This window comes from Meriones unguiculatus, chromosome 1 (assembly GCF_030254825.1).
Source record: "Meriones unguiculatus strain TT.TT164.6M chromosome 1, Bangor_MerUng_6.1, whole genome shotgun sequence".
Taxonomy (NCBI): domain Eukaryota; kingdom Metazoa; phylum Chordata; class Mammalia; order Rodentia; family Muridae; genus Meriones; species Meriones unguiculatus.
The window spans coordinates 177,168,933-177,174,932 of NC_083349.1; the positions used below are offsets into that span (position 1 = coordinate 177,168,933).

A 6,000-nucleotide genomic window follows, 5' to 3' on the forward strand; every position below is an offset into this window, starting at 1 on the left:
GCTCTGCCTCTTACAGATTCCATAAGTGCCACCCAAGCAGGACCACCCACAGAGAGCCGAGGGTTCTAATACTGAGCCTTTGGGGGACGTTTCTCATTTAAATCACCACACATTAATCTATACAGCAAAGCCAGCTGCATCCGAACCAAAAACCAATGCCTGGGACTTAACAGTTACCTAAAACATTAAATTGCTTTCTCACATGGTTACTTTTAATGTTTTTAATTTTCATTTGAAATATCATTACATCCCTCCCCATTCCCTCTCCTTCCTCCAGATCCTCCCATGTCCCCTCCCTCCAAGCCTTCTCATGTCCCTCCTCAAGTTGACAATCTCTTTTCCTTGGATTACTCTTATTATATATACATGCACAAACATAAATACGACCTGCTGAGTCTATTTTTGCTGTTTGTATACCGTTTCACGGCTGAACATTTTTATACTGGGTAACCAGGGGCTCGTTTCTGGGAGAGCTAACTCTCCCTCTCCCAGCAGTCATTGTTTGCCTACAGTCCCTTGTCCAGGGGTGGGACCCTCAGGAGATGTTCCGCTTCAGTGTTAGCATGTCTGTTGATACTGTCTTTGTTCTGGTCTTGTTTGTGTAGCCACTTCTAAGAGATGCAATCTCAGAGCAGACTTCCTAGTATTCTGGCTCTTACAATCTACATCCTCATCTTCCTTGACATTCCCTGAACCGTAGATGCAGGAGCAATGTATGCTGCAGATACATCCATTGCAGCAGGGCTTCCACAGCCCACTGATTTTTGCATGCCCATTTGTGGTCCATGTATTAAGTCTCCATTTGCTACCTAGGAAAATAAAGGGAAAGGCGGGTGTAATAGTGGGCACATTCTGATGATACTGCAAATGCCTTACAGAGTCCTTTCTTGCACCCTGGATGTCCCAGCTTCCTCCGGAAGAGTCGGGGTAGAAGAAGCCAGCAGATCTTCAAAAGGTAAATGCCACCACATCCTGCATTACTGACCTTTGAAATCAAACATGGATTTAATGGAGTGCTAAGTGTCATAGTCATGCAATTCATTAAACTGCATTTAAATAAAAAGCAATCAATAACCTTATTTATTTTGAAATTAAGCGAACAAGTGCTATCATGTCAAATTGAAACACTCATACCTCATTTCTAGTGAATAAAAATATTCAGTGTAGGAGGGAAAACAACCACATGGAATGGGTTTCAAACTGACCTAGGCTTACTCTTTCAGAGAGCTGTGAATGGATGGAAGGAGTACTTCCTTCCTTTGGCTAGGACCGGGAGATCCAGTGTAGAGATGAACCTGGAGCTTTGGATGGCCACCACAGGGCATGGAGAGGCTTGAGGCAGGACCTTTGTGATCTCAGGAGTAAGACTGCTGCAATTAAAACCAAAGAAAATGCAAACCATGCAATATTGGTGATACTCTAAAAAAAAAAAATGTTGTCTACTGGAAATGCAACTTTGCTCATTCTGTTTTTAATCTAACAACTCTGCTTAAGGGAGGGTTGTAGGAAAGGGTTCCAGAAAATCGTTAGGAGAAACAACCCAAACAGTCTCCCAGGTGGTGAGCGAATAGTGTAACAGAGAGATAAAGATATGAGTATCATTCCTGTGGGAGACTTACTTGGGATTCCTAAGGGGCAGGGTGCTGATTAGGGAGGGCTACAGTGTGGACCAATTCTGGAAGAGCAGAAATTATTCACAGAGGGAAAATTATGCAAGCAGAAAGGCATTTCAAACATAGACAACAAGCACAGGGCATGAAATAACTTCCATATACCCTCCACAGAACCTTTTCTTATCCACCCACAAGGATCTGACCTCTATTTTCTTCATACCGTCATTGCTTTTTGTTGACTCACACTTTTTGCCATTGAAACACCTGTGGTGTGGGGCTCCACCAAGGTGGCAGAGAGGTCATGGGATAGACCAAGGACACATAACTAGTTGAGCAAAGAATCCAGATGCTTTTTTGCAGACAATGGGAAGCAAATCATTAAATGTTTCAACAATTTTTCTGAGCCAAGGCGCGTTTTACTCTCCATGCTTATATAAACTTTGAACACTGGTTTATGTAACAGCGGTGCTTGCCTGTTAGAGAAATCCCAACACAAAAGGAAACCAAATGGAAAAATAAGAAAAATTCTTTTCGTTTCCCCACAGTTTTTCCCCAAACCAACCCACACAGCTGAAACACAGCTCAGCCCCCTACTGCTTTGTGGTTTGGGGTGTTATGTGTTTGAGAAATGGGGCTCTTTTATGCCCCATATGTCAGGGTTGCCCCTGCCGCCAGCGTTTAGAATCCTCCACTGCTTAAGGTTCTTAAATTTATGGTGCTGTGTAAACAAGTATGAAGGAAGATTCTCTCTTCCCTGTGGATCACAGAAAATGAGGAAGTTGGGTATTTATGTGGGAAGGGAGCCTGTACGCTGCCTTTTTTAAAGGTGCAGTTGGAGACAAGCTTAGGAGAAGAGAGAGGCACCGCGTGGCTTCTCCTAGTCACTTTAAGATGTACCAGTGTTTTCTTTGTTGCTGTTCAAAACCACTGGCTTCTAGACTATCGCCAGTCATATTAGGTGGGTGTTTTTCTTCTTACTGTTCTGGTTCTGTTTGTAGCTGGGGATGGAACTTGGGAAACTGAACTTTGTCCATGCCCTGTCACAAAGGCTGGTTTGCACCTCTAAGCTCCGGCAGCTTCTATCCTGCTTCTAAAATCGATGTTCTGTGTTGATCCTTTGATTTTCTTGGTGGATTTCCTAAAAGTTTTATCTCTGGATCCATCTTGTTTTTTCTTTCCTTGAGAAAAACCCATATCTGACTCTGTACTCCACCCGGGGAAATGTGTGGAGAGCTAAGAGGACAGCATGGTCTCCTTGGCCTCCCTTGACAATGGTGCTTACTTGCAGAGGCCGGAAGAACAGGCAGTGCTTCCTGCTTCCTCTTGGGTCCTCTGCGGGTTGCTTACTGCACTCCTGCGCCACCTGCTGTAAGGAGCACTAACAGGCCGGCTTCCCTGTTTCCAGCCCTAGGCTTGCAGCAGCAGCCATAGCCAAACCCTGAGTCCCAGCAGATGTTGCTCGGGCTGCCAGGTTTCTGTCCAGACCTTATCTGTGTTGCCTTGCCTGGCTCCTAGCTCAGAATTCCAGTGTCCCCAAATGACTTGCCTACAGTCACGCAGACCCTGAGCTCACTGGCCAGAAGGAAGGAGTCTGCCAGTTTGAGGGCTGCTGAAGGGCAGTTCTTGCTAGCTCTCTGAATGTTTGGTCAGTGGAAACTGTCATCTCTTTAGCAGTGAAAACGCACACATATTTCTTTTGAAATGGCAACAGGCATATGGCATTTGTCCTTTAATGGACTTTCATCCTGTCTTCAACTTGTCCCAATTGAGCCTCACTTGAGTTCTCCCAAGCTTGGTTTTTGGTTTGTTGTTTTGTTTTAACACTTGGGACTTTTCTGCTGGCTCACCAATGAGTTAGTGATTTTAACCATGGGACCACAGAGAGAGAAGGGCTGCTTTTGTTGCCTTCCCATAGTTCCCTGTTCTAGACCGACAAGCTTTTGACAGCAGGTTCTTTCTTGCACATTTGTCTTTCACACATGTTTTTACACATGTGCAGCCTGTATAGGAGTCTTCTCTCAAAACCTTATGCTAACACAGAGACTCTAGTTGATCAAAATCCTTTATGCGTCCTTTTCTCAAGGCAAGTCTCACTATGTAGCTCAGGCTGACCTCCCACTCACGGTCCTCCCACCTCAGCCTGAAGAGTGCTGGATTACAGATGTGCAACAGTGTGTCTGTCACAAAATCCATCTCAAAAATTCTTCCCTACTTGTCTATCAAACGGGGAAGCTGGCATTGAGATCTTGAATGCTTTTGCTGACTTAATAATTTCTTCAACAGAGGTGACTTCGGAGAAAGGGTGACTTCTGCTGTTACTCTGTAAGAGTGAGGCACATGAACTTAGAAGCAACTGAGAAATATATGCATACGGTAGAGAACTGAGATAGACACAAGTTAGAACTTCCCGAAAGCAAAGGCTACCCGATACTCTCGAGAAAGAGAAGCGAGGGTCTATGGCAACAACTCTAGAGAGAAGAAGCACATTCGTTTTGCTCAGTAAGCACCTACTAAATCCATGCTCTGTGTTAGCCCTGGGAGGTGCTGGTGGTAAGTCTAGCCTTTGATCAGTGGGAATTCAGAAACAGAAAAATGGACAATTTCAATGTAATTTTTAATGGCTGAGAGAGGGCATGCTGTGGGTGCTGTCCAGCTAAGGAGGGTGAGGTTCAGATGAGTTCACACATCCAGGGTATCTCAGTGGCTGGTTGACCTTCAAACACCTTCAGATCTTGAGATGTCCTTTCAGTTCTTTTTAAGAATGGGACGTTGACTCATAGACAATGTCAACCTTGATGACTTTAAGAGGCTCATTTTTCTGCTTCTTGGTTGGCTTGTGACCTTGACACATTATGTGTATGTGTGTGTGTGTGTGTGTGTGTTAGAAGGGAAGAGAATCCTCCTTTTCTCTGTATTTGGGGGGGTGTGGTCTGTGAAATAGCCTTCATGCTCCAGATTTCAAATAGCTGGAGACCTAGGCCAGGAATTCTCTGTATAAGCCATCATGACATGGAGAGGAAGGAGAGGGCAAAGGTCAGACTGCTGGCTCAAATGAAATATATGGTAGCTACTCTAAGCCTCAATGGATAATTTGACAGTTAGGAAAGCTAAGGCCAAAGGTCATGGGGCCACCTCGAAGTCTTGAAGAATAACTCGCTTCCATGTTCTAGACTGTATCTGATCAGGTTAGGAACCTGTGAGGTACATTTCCCGGAAAGAGGCACCTCGGGGATTGGGTAGGATGGTAGTAGTGGCCCAGTTGGTAAAATGCTTGTCTTGCCAGCTTAAGAATCTGAGTTTGATCCCCAGGATCCATGTAACAATGTTGGGCATGGTGATAGATGCTTACAATCCCAACTCCCAGGAGGCAGAGACAGGAGGATCCCCAAAGTTCACTGGTCAGTTTAGCCTTGTGAGAGATCCTGTCTCAAAGGGAGTAGACTGAATCTACTAAATCTACATCCTTGGGATGACTTATGAGGTCATTCTCAAGGATGGCTTTCATCTTTGTATACACCTGCATTCTCACATACACATGTACCCATACATACACATGAACACACACACACACACACACACACACACACACACACACACACACACACAGAATTTTAAAGAGGCCCTTGGAAATAGTAGGCCAGTTAGTAATGGCCTGTTTCAATTGAATACCCTGCCAATTGGATTTGCCTTAGAAGGGTGGTGCTTCCAGCCTCCCCAGAGGAGGTTATTCAGTCTATACGATGGCAGCTGGTGTCCTTGTTGCTCTGGACTGTGGTCAGGAAAAGAAATCCACGGAGAAACAAAGGTTGTGGAGTGGCTGCAGACCCAAGCCCTCCAGGGCCACTCGCCCAGGGTGGGGCCCAGGGGGTTGGTGCCAGGCTCTGTGTGGCTTCTCCATCCCTTCCCAGGCCCCTCAGAGCATCTGCTGGCTTTCAGAGCTGCGGACACCCTGAATGGGTCTTTGTGTGTGCCCCAGGAGCTGGCTCAGAAGAGTCCTGTTGAAATGCTTTAGCGATGTCTCCTCAGGACCAGGCGCAGCCCGGCATGGTGCCCATCTTGTGAAGGCAGGCCTTTCTGGTGCCGTTCCTTGCTTTCACTCTGAGAGCAAGCCTGACCAGGAGACATATTCTGCGCTCCTGAAAAGGGATATCATAGACAGGCTGCTGGGGGGATAGCAGATAATTCATCTTCTCTCTCTCTCTCTCTCTCTCTGTCCCCCTTTCTCTCCTCTTCATGCTTCTCTACTCTCTCCTCCTTTTCCACTTTCTGGCTCCCCACACATGGCCATGGTAGTATTAACAAGAGGGGCTCTTGGCCATTCCTTAAAAACCAGGCCCTGTGTTGACAGCTCAGTACCATTCCATCCAACTTTCTCAGTCATGCTCCG

At 45.9% G+C, this 6,000-nt stretch overlaps 1 long non-coding RNA gene across 1 annotated transcript in view; it reads left to right on the plus strand.

Annotated features, from left to right (window-relative positions):
• The window catches only part of LOC132652360 (uncharacterized), a 68,838-nt gene extending 67,883 nt beyond the window's left edge, over positions 1-955 (plus strand). Inside the window, exon 3 of the long non-coding RNA XR_009589871.1 lies at positions 879-955. This is a non-coding gene — a long non-coding RNA (uncharacterized LOC132652360). The remainder of the gene's footprint in view (positions 1-878) is intronic.
• The last annotated feature ends 5,045 nt before the right edge of the window (positions 956-6,000 follow it).